The 11,473-nt window shown below is 40.5% G+C and overlaps 1 long non-coding RNA gene across 1 annotated transcript; it reads left to right on the top strand.

Annotated features, from left to right (window-relative positions):
- Window positions 1-1,162: 1,162 nt before the first annotated feature.
- Window positions 1,163-3,164, top strand: LOC123484704. Its single transcript, XR_006658649.1, has 3 exons — window positions 1,163-1,180; window positions 2,967-2,989; window positions 3,060-3,164. It is a non-coding gene; the product is annotated as an uncharacterized LOC123484704 (long non-coding RNA).
- The last annotated feature ends 8,309 nt before the right edge of the window (window positions 3,165-11,473 follow it).

The following is an 11,473-nucleotide window of genomic DNA, read 5'->3' as shown; positions in this document are numbered from 1 at the left end:
GTCCCTTACACACAAGGGAACTGTATGTACACATGGGGTCCCCCAAGTGTCTCAGTCAATTAAAAACAAAAAAAGGTAACTGTATTCTTTAAAGATGTCCCGTTTACTGCTAACCTAAACAGATCCATTTGACCTTTATAAAAGAGCGTCCATGGGATTTCTCAGTCAACCAAGAAAAAAGACCCAGAGGACCAGAAGGCCTGAAGACATACATCTTAAAGAGACTTAAAGAGCATTTTTGAAGGTGAGTTGAATTTTCAATATGATGAAGGCTTCTATATCTAACTATGGATATATATATATATATATATATATTTATATATATCATTTATGTTGTATATTATAAATGAATGTTTTTAATAATGTATTGTATAAAATGATATAGTATATAATGAATGAGATGTTGTGTTATTGATTTTTTTAAACGAGAATGGACTCTACCTACATATGTATATATCCTACTGTTTATACCAAACAAATGTCAAATTTATGTGACATGTCTCAAGGTGTCTCAGAAACCATGAAAATGCATGCCAAACCAAGTCTCTACTCAAGAGTGGACCACTGGCTCCACCTAGTGGATGTACAGCTACATCACAGTTATAGAAAAATTACTAGTCAATTAATTATGCCAATTAATTATGTGTGTGTGTGTGTGTGTGTGTGAATCTAGAATGTGTGTGTGTGTGTGTGTGTGTGTATCTAGAATGTTAGTATAATATTATATATATATATATATATATGATATATATATAATATATATATATAATATATATAATGTTAGTATAATATTATATATATATATATTATATATATATATATATATATATATATATATATATATATATATATATATATATATATATATATATATATATATATATATATATATATATATATATCTACCTACATATGTATTTATCCTACTGTTTTTTACCAAACAAATTTCTATTTTATGTGAAGTGTCTAATCAAGAGTGGACCACTGGCTCCACCTAGTGGATGTTCAGTTACATCACAGTTGTATAAAATAAATTACCTAGCACGATAGTATACTATTCTATATCTCTCAATGGATAACAATTCACACAATGTATAACAATGGTTTTTTAAATATTTAACATTATTTAAATATTTGATTTTTGCAGACATTTTAAGACTGGATGACATACAATTTTCAGGTAATTAATATTATTATTATTATTATTATTATATTTTTTTAAGTGGGGTAGATCAGCTTAATATTGCAGATAGATTGTATCTTCCATCAATGTAATTGTCTGCATCACTTCCAGTCCCCCCATGTTTTTTTATATATATACACACACACACACATATTTACATTTCGTCATTTAGCAGACCTCTTATCCAGAGTGAGTGAGTGCATACATTATTTAATTTTTTTTCTCCATACTGGCCCCGTGAGAATCGGACCCACAACCCTGCGTTGCAAAGCTTCATGCTCTACAACTGAGCTACATCCCTGCCGGCCATTCCCTCCCCTACCCTGGACGACGCTGGGCCAATTGTGAGCCGCCCCATGGGTCTCCTGGTCGCGGGCGCTCACGACCAGAGCCTGGATTTGAACCAGGATCTCTAGTAGACCACTGCGCCACTCGGGAGATAATACACCTACACATACATTAACACATATAAACATATATACACACATACATACACACATACACACATACATACACACTACAGTGAGGAAAAAAAGGTATTTGATCCGCTGCTGATTTTGTGATTGACAGTTATTTTGTGTTTCTTCCATTTGCTAATAATCGCACCAACTGTTGTCACCTTCTCACCAAGCTGCTTGGTGATGGTCTTTGTAGCCCATTCCTGCCTTGTGTAGGTCTACAATCTTGTCCCTGACATCCTTGGAGAGCTCTTTGGTCTTGGCCATGGTGGAGAGCTTGGAGATCTGATTGATTGATTGCTTCTGTGACAGGTGTCTTTTATACGGTAACAAGCTGAGATTAGGAGCACTCCCTTTTAAGTGTGCTCCTAATCTCAGCTCGTTACCTGTATAAAAAGACACCTGGTAGCCAGAAATCTTTCTAATTGAGAAGGGGTCAAATACTTATTTCCCTCATTAAAATGCAAATCAATTTATAACATTTTTTTAAATGCTTTTTCTGGATTTTTTTGTTGCTATTCTGTCTCTCACTGTTCAAATAAACCTACCATTAAAATTATAGACTGATAATTTCTTTGTAAGTGGGCTAACGTTACAAAAATCAGCAGGGGATCAAATACTTTTTTCCCTCACTGTACCATTAAAATTATAGACTGGTCATTTCTTTGTCAGTGGGCAAATGTACAAAATCAGCAGGGGATCAAATACTTTTTCCCTCACTGTACATACATACAGTACATATCCTTTAAAAAAAGATATTCCCTTTATTACTTTCCAACCCCACCACCCTTTCCCTACTTGGGGTAAACTAGTGAACAACAATGCTTAGGCCTCTACTTCCAGCTTATACTTACTATATACATTTCATGGACACAGCCAATTTTACAATAATTATATTTGTTCTGTTTTTGCTCCTGTACTTCTTCTACTCTCAACCGCTCTGATCATTTTCATGATGTCCATCCAGGTTTGCTTCTATATGCCATATCTTTCTAACTGTGCTCTTTCCCAAAAAGCTCCCAACCTACAACCTATATACTTATTATGGACAGAGTATGCTTACGTTATTAGTTATCTTGTTATTATTTGTTGTTATTTGTCATTAGTCCCATCCTTCAACTCCATTCAACACCTCCCATCTATCTCTTAACTTACCATCCATGTTGGATTTCTATTTGCCATATATTTTTTTACTGTACTGTGATGTTTTACGAAAGTTCTGAACCTTTCTACTAATTAATATTATTACTATATTGTATTTTATGTTCAATATCAGTATTTTTTAAGTAAAACATTTATATTGTAATATTATGTAAATTCTACAGGTTACCCTACATTTATGCAGGAGGTACCCGAAGTAATTGATGTGGATCAAAGCTACACCACAAACAGAAGTGATTGTTATAGAGGATAACGAGTTACCCGAAGTAATTGATGTGGATCAAGAAGCAACACCACAAACAGAAGTGATTGTTATAGAGGATAACGAGTTTGAGGAACAACAGACAGAAGCTGTATCTTTACTCAGTCACTCACCATCAAGATATTTTAGACGTGAGTCAACATTTAAATTAGTAATCATCTTTATATAATAAGCAATAAACAAAAGGTGTACTATGTTTTAAAAACCTAATCTTGTGTTTACAGCTGACTCTCCATGTAGAAGCGTGTACAGCGTTCAACCCAGGCATTATGGACTCCTCCGTTGAATGACTGCTTGAATGATTGTGAAAGCGACGTTCTCCTCTCTTTCTGTACGCAGGCTTTGACATAGAGCGAAACTCAAACCAACCCAGGAACAGAGGGATTGTCATACCTAGACACGCCTCCAAACCCCCCGAGGCGTTCAGTATATAATAGGGCACCGACACTATTTCAAAGTCCAGCACGGCTCCACAGACACATAGTTCAAGTTGACAGAATGGCTTCACCTTTGACCGAGGAGAACGATTGGTCTGAAAAGGACTGGATTGAAGAACATGCTCTTTATAGATATGGTAAGGCCTGTTTTATTATAGTTATAACTAATAATAAGTTATAAGACCTCTATAATTCATTTCATTTGTCAGTTCTTCCAGCTAATGTGAGATGTTTAGATGACATAACATTTGAGGACACATACTGTAATTTAGCTGGCCATCTTTTCCCCTCCCTTTCTGGCTGCCCTCCCCCTTCCCTTCTAAGTTCAAGTCTGTTTATTTGTCATATACATGGAGTTAACAGTGCAATGAAATGCTGACTAGCAGGTTAACTCTTGACAACACAATGAACAAGTCAGTAGCTAAGTTAATATAAAGAGTAATACAATAGTAATAAACCCTGCATTCATAACTATCCTTAACATACCTGGGGTGTTTCTGGGATAGAGGGTTGATATAAAAGTCAATATAATCAGCAATACAGGAAGATTCTGAGACACAATCACTTACTATTGGTCAGCCGTAGGGAACCGCCAACGTCTCAGAGATATGTATTTTAGGCAGTAAGTAAAACTGCCTAGGCCTTGAGAATCTGCCCCAAAAAGATAGACCTATCTGTTTATCTGTAATGTACTTATCCTCATATAGTTTACTCACTATCTCCTGGATGAATCTTTGTGTTTTCCGGTTGTGTTGAGTGGGACAATGGAACATAGTGTTTACCATTATCCTATTGTCTATTGGCTTCAAGAAGATATTCACTTGATCCATTGCAACAATCTGAGCCCCCTTATCTGCTGGTTTAATCACTATATTCTGATTGATGTTCAATGTTTCTAGAGCTTGATTTTTGAAAGATGTGTAAGGTTAAGCTGATATACAGGTCGGGTTCTGAATTGTGAAAAGGAAGCCACATCCCTACGTATAACAGTCTGTATAGTTTCTGACACTGACTCACATTTTACATTTACATTTACGTCATTTAGCAGACGCTCTTATCCAGAGCGACTTACAAATTGGTGCATTCACCTTATAGCCAGTGGGATAACCACTTTACAATGTGTTATTTTTTTATATTTATTTTTTGGGGAGGGGGGGGGGAGTGGGTTGGGGTAAGGGAAGGGTAGAAGGATTACTTTATTCCTTAAAGAGGTGGGGTTTCAAATGTCTCCGGAAGGTGGTGAGTGACTCCGCTGTCCTGGCGTCGTGAGGGAGCTTGTTCCACCATTGGGGTGCCAGAGCAGCGAACAGTTTTGACTGGGCTGAGCGGGAACTATGCTTCCGCAGAGGAAGGGGGAGCCAGCAGGCCAGAGGTGGATGAACGCAATGCCCTCCGTTTGGGTGTAGGGACTGATCAGAGCCTGAAGGTACGGAGGTGCCGTTCCCCTCACAGCTCCATAGGCAAGCACCATGGTCTTCTAACAGATGCGAGCTTCAACTGGAAGCCAGTGGAGTGTGCGGAGGAGGGGGTGACGTGAGAGAACTTGGGAAGGTTGAACACCAGACGGGCTGCGGCATTCTGGATGAGATGTAGGGGTCTAATGGCACAGGCAGGGAGCCCAGCCAACAGCGAGTTGCAGTAATCCAGACGGGAGATGACAAGTGCCTGGATTAGGACCTGTGCCGCTTCCTGTGTAAGGCAGGGTCGTACTCTCCGAATGTTGTAGAGCATGAACCTACAGGATCGGGTCACCGCCTTGATGTTAGCGGAGAACGACAGGGTGTTGTCCAGGGTCACGCCAAGGCTCTTCGCACTCTGGGAGGAGGACACAACGGAGTTGTCAACCGTGATGGTGAGATCATGGAACAGGCAGTCCTTCCCCGGGAGGAAGAGCAGCTCCGTCTTGCCAAGGTTCAGCTTGAGGTGGTGATCCGTCATCCATACTGATATGTCTGCCAGACATGCAGAGATGCGATTCGCCACCTGGTTATCAGAAGGGGGAAAGGAGAAGATTAGTTGTGTGTCGTCAGCGTAGCAATGATAGGAGAGGCCATGTGAGGATATGACAGAGCCAACTGAGGTTCCCAATGTGAGGGGTTTGGAAATAGTAGATGAGGAAAATCTGTTTCATAATCAAAATGATCTAATAACTTCAATCTTCTATGATAGAAGTGTAGATCCCTCCGGAGCTCCCTGCAGTCCACCTGTTTAGGAGTTGGTATGAAAGTCAGTCCTCTTTCTAGAACCTCACTCTCGGCTTGGTTGAGCCCAATGGGACATTGCTGGTCAAGACCTCAAATCGGTTGTGAAGTAGTATGGACATATTGATGGAACAAGGTCACTAAACTGGTGGTTAGACAGGGTAGATCCAAGAGCAGGCCTCTGCTGTCATCTAGAGGGCGTTTCTCTGTACTGCTTGACACATGGAGACTCAACGGAGGCACAGTGCAAAGTGCTCAAAGTAAGGCCCAAACAATTGTTTGTCAGGCTGGGATCTATAAAGCAGTATGTTCTCCAATTAGATGTCAACTAATATTCATACAGGGACAATAGGTGGGGCAGGAGGAAGAATGGTGTTCCTGATTTTCAGAGGAATTCCCTTTTTTTTTATTAAGCTTCAGATTGAGATTGTTGTTATTCTCCAATATGTTTTTCTTCAGTGAGCCACTCTGGATTCTCCAAGGGGAATACTCCCTCTATTCTCCACTAGAGAGTTGTAGCTCCATGCTTTTGCTGGGAATTGTCCACTGTTGGTATACATTTATTTGGTCCCCAAAATACCAAAATAAAGGTGTATTTGTCTAGTTTTAGCTGAGTCCCCAGTTAGCATCCATGTGGCTCATTTAAAAGTTTCAACAAAAAAACGTGCTCCTGACGTTTCACCACAATAGGCTTCTTCAGACAATGGACAAAAAGTAGCCAAACAAAGCCAAAGGAGAGTGATGAGCAGCAGCAGCATCATCATCAAACCAGCGAGGCCGCCGGCAAGCCCAACAGTGATGATGCTGCCGAGCTTCAGTTAGCTCCGTGTGCAGAGCCTACCCACCCTTCCACAAGCACCGCCAGGATAATGGCTCCACAGCCCCCTCCACCTCCGACTGTTCCTGACTATCTTGGAACAGAGGTGCTAGCCAGATTAGCCTAGAATCCTACCGTAGCCGCAGGTTTTCTGTCCAAAAACCTTCATTTAATAGCAACTGGTTCATAAGAAGAGAGTGTCTGGAATACTCGGCTTACTGAAGATGCTGCATTGCTGAAAGTTCTGCGTGGGGTCCATCTATTGGGGAGATGGCTAACTAATCTGTATTTTTCACTGGTTCATATGGATGCCAGTGGCTGTAAAAGTGGGTAAAAACAGAAAAGCATATAATTCTAGCTACAGTGGGGGAAAAAAAGTATTTAGTCAGCCACCAATTGTGCAAGTTCTCCCACTTAAAAAGATGAGAGAGGCCTGTAATTTTTCATCATAGGTACACGTCAACTATGACAGACAAATTGAGGAAAAAAATTCCAGAAAATCACATTGTAGGATTTTTTTATGAATTTATTTGCAAATTATGGTGGAAAATAAGTATTTGGTCACCTACAAACAAGCAAGATTTCTGGCTCTCACAGACCTGTAACTTCTTCTTTAAGAGGCTCATCTGTCCTCCACTCGTTACCTGTATTAATGGCACCTGTTTGAACTTGTTATCAGTATAAAAGACACCTGTGGTGTCAAAGGTTGTTGAAAAGTGTGTAGCAGAACAACTGTGTAGCAGAACAACTGATTCCATGCAGTTTGGCTTCAGAGCGAAACACTCCACAGAAATGGCCAACTGCTTTCTTCTGGAAAATGTGAAGTCCAAGATGGACAAAGGGGGCGTTGTTGGGGCTGTGTTTCTGGACCTAAGGAAAACTTTTGATACTGTTAACCATGAGATTCTCATCACAAAATTGTCCAAGTTCAACTTTTCCCCGATGCTTTGAGATGGATGAAATCATACCTTGAAGGCAGAACTCAGTGTGTCAGAGTGAGCAATGAGCTGTCGCCCACTCTTAGCTATGATGTGGGTGTGCCCCAAGGGGTCAATACTGGGGCCCCTCCTGATCAGCCTGTACATTAATGATCTGCCTTCTGTCTGTACTGGGTCTGAAGTTCAAATGTATGCAGATGATACAGTGATATATGTGCATGCAAAGAGCAAACAACAAGCTGCACAAGAACTCACTACTGTAATGGTCCAGGTTACAAAGTGGCTCAGTGACTCGTGTTTGCATCTCAATGTGAAAAAACTGTTTGCAGGTTCTTCACAAAGAGGGCAACAGATGCTACTGAGCCAGAAGTCTATGTGTCAGGGGAGAAGCTCCAGGGGGTATCTGATTTTAAGTACCTTGGCATCATACTTGATTCCAACCTCTCTTTTAAAAGCATGTGAAAAAGGTAATTCAAATAACCAAATTCAACCTAGCTAATTTCCGATTTATCGAAATTGTTTGACTACAGAGGTAGCAAAACTGTACTTCAAATATATGATACTCCCCCACTTAACATACTGCTTGACTAGTTGGGCCCAAGCTTGCTGTACAACAGTAAGACCTATTCAGTCTGTCTACAAACAGGCTCTCAACGTGCTTGATAGGAAGCCCAATAGCCATCATCACTGTCACATCCTTAGAAAGCATGAGCTCCTGAGTTGGGAAAATCTTGTGCAATACACCGATGCATGTCTTGTATTCAAGATCCTAAATGGCTTGGCTCCCCCTCCACTCAGTATATTTGTTAAACAGAAAACCCAAACATTTGGCAGCAGATCCACAAGGTCTGCCATGAGAGGTGACTGTGTAGTTCCCCCTAAGGAAAAGCACCTTTAGTAAATCCGGTTTTTCTGTGAGAGCTTCCCCATGTCTGGAATACACTGCCATCAGACACACATAACTGCACCACATATCACACTTTCACAAAATGCTTGAAGACATGGCTAAAGGTCAATCAGATTTGTGAACATGGTCCCTAGCTGTGTGTTGCCGCTTTCCATGTCTGTTGTCTGTAACTTGTGAGGTGTGGAAACACTTTGTTGCTTTTATGAATTTTGTCTTGCTGCTTTTTGTTCTATGTTGCTCTGTCTGTATGCTAAGTCTTGCTTGTCCTATGTTGCTATGTCTGTATGCTATGTCTTGTTCTAGGTTGTTATTGTCTATATTGTAATTGTTTTTAATAACCTGCCCAGGGACTGCGGTTGAAAATTAGCCGGCTGGCTAAAACCGGCACTTTTACTGAAACGTTGATTAATGTGCACTGTCCCTGTAAAAATAAACTCAAACTCAAACCTGTCCACAACATCAAACAGTCACACTCCAAAATCCACTATGGCCAAGACCAAAGAGCTGTCAAAGGACACCAGAAACAAAATTGTAGACCTGCACCAGGCTGGGAAGACTGAATCTGCAATAGGTAAGCAGCCTGGTTTGAAGAAATCAATTGTGGGAGCAATTATTAGGAAATGGAAGACATACAAGACCACTGATAATCTCCCTCGATCTGGGGCTCCACACAAGATCTCACCCCGTGGGGTCAAAATGATCACAAGATCGGTGAGCAAAAATCCCAGAACCACACGGGGGACCTAGTGAATGACCTGCAGAGAGCTGGGACCAAAGTAACAAAGCCTACCATCAGTAACACACTACGCCGCCAGGGACTCAATCCTGCATTGCCAGACGTGTCCCCTGCTTAAGCCAGTACATGTCCAGGCCCGTCTGAAGTTTGCTAGAGTGCGTTTGGATGATCCAGAAGAGGATTGGGAGAATGTCATATGGTCAGATAAAACCAAAATAGAACTTTTGGTAAAAACTCAACTCGTCGTGTTTGGAGGACAAAGAATGCTGAGTTGCATCCAAAGAACACCATACCTACTGTGAAGCATGGGGGTGGAAACATCATGCTTTGGGGCTGTTTTTCTGCAAAGGGACCAGGACGACTGATCCGTGTAAAGGAAAGAATGAATGGGGCCATGTATCGTGAGATTTTGAGTGAAAACCTCCTTCCATCAGCAAGGGCATTGAAGATGAAACGTGGCTGGGTCTTTCAGCATGACAATGATCCCAAACACACCGCCCGGGCAACGAAGGAGTGGCTTCGTAAGAAGCATTTCAAGGTCCTGGAGTGGCTCTAGCCAGTCTCAAGATCTCAACCACATAGAAAATCTTTGGAGGGAGTTGAAAGTCTGTGTTGCTAAGCGACAGCCCCAAAACATCACTGCTCTAGAGGAGATCTGCATGGATGAATGGGCCCAAAATACCAGCAACAGTGTGTGAAAACCTTGTGAAGACTTACAGAAAACGTTTGACCTGTGTCATTGCCAACAAAGGGTATATAACAAAGTATTGAGAAACTTTTGTTATTGACCAAATACTTATTTTCCATCATGATTTGCAAATAAATTCATAAAAAATCCTACAATGTGATTTTCTGGATTTTTTTTTCTCATTTTGTCTGTCATAGTTCACGTGTACCTATGATGAAAATTACAGGCCTCTCTCATATTTTTAAGTGGGAGAACTTGCACAATCGGGTGGCTGACTAAATACTTTTTTCCCCACTGTATGTGGTCTTTACTTGAGTGTGTTTCAGCAGGGTGAGTTCAGAGAGATGCTTCCAAGTCAGTATTTTTCTCAACTCATAAAATCCTTTACACAATCTGATGGGATGAATGTTCAACCCCATTTAAATGACCATAAAGTCTATATAGTACCTATAAGTTAAGACCTCACAGATCTGTTCATGGCAAAGCAGTTCAATTAATGATATTAATTGATTCTTAAAGAATATAAGTTATAAATCATGAGTCTCATCTTGAGGAGTCACCTGTGACAGTATTCATAAAGAGGTAGGAGTACTGATCTGGGATCAGTTTTGCCTTTAGATCATAATGAAACAGATTAAATGGACAGGGGGACCTGATCCTAGATCAGCACTCCTCCTCTGGGAAACTGCATGTATGAAACCGAACACATAGTCGTAGTCTAGTTACAGCAGGTGTTTACTGCCATCTAGTGGAAGATACCAATAAAACACTTTATTATCAGGGTGGGGAGGCGACTGAGCTGAAATTGAATATACAGGATCCATATGGAGATGACAGAGCAGAAAACACTATATGGAGAGAACTGAAAAATAAAGTGAGTATTTCTGAACAATAATCTGAACAATAGTCTATTCTAATGGACAGAGTAAGAGAATGAATACCTGGAATGAGATATAAGGTAGACTATTATACATGTTATTTAGATTGTCATTAAGGAGACACCTATTTTACAACCCTTATTCCATAAAACATATTAACGCTGTAGGACTGATGCACATCAAGAAATAAGGTGACAAATCACAGGAAAACTACTTTAGGCGCTCTAGAGAGCGTTAGATACATTCTGTCAGAGGTGGTTTAAACTGCATTCTAATGTCGACTTTGCTTATGGAAAACCATATCATGCCAAGGTTTTTACACATGCTCTGGTCTTGGGTTTTGCTATCAGTCAAACGTCTGGTAACTTAATCAGATGAAATGAATCAGACAGCAGCAGGTCAGATGGTTGAAAATCACAGATTCATATCCTCATTTCAAAGTGCAATGTTTACAGAAGACAAAGACCATCTTGTGGTCTTCCTATTTGTCGTTAGTGGTGCTCTCCATTCTCCGCTGCCACAGTGCTGAACTCAGCACGGCACGCCTTGCATTTCTCCTGCGCTCGCTAGCAACAGCTGTCCGTGGTCCTGATATAAAACGTTGGTGCAATATTAGAAAACAGCTCATTCTTAGTCTCACAGTTTGATATATACAGCTGTTCATTTCACCTGGGCCTTTTCCAATATAGTTAGTCTACAACATTCTGTTTGGATCACTGTCTTTGTACTGGAACAATGTTTGTTAAATGGACAAAGGTACTGGAATCATTTTGTTCCAAATGCCACGCTATTCCCTTGTATAGTTTC

This window comes from Coregonus clupeaformis, unplaced genomic scaffold, assembly GCF_020615455.1.
Source record: "Coregonus clupeaformis isolate EN_2021a unplaced genomic scaffold, ASM2061545v1 scaf0412, whole genome shotgun sequence".
Classification (NCBI taxonomy): Eukaryota; Metazoa; Chordata; class Actinopteri; order Salmoniformes; family Salmonidae; genus Coregonus; species Coregonus clupeaformis.
Note: the sequence above shows the minus strand (reverse complement) of the source record. Positions and strands in the feature narration are given on the sequence as shown.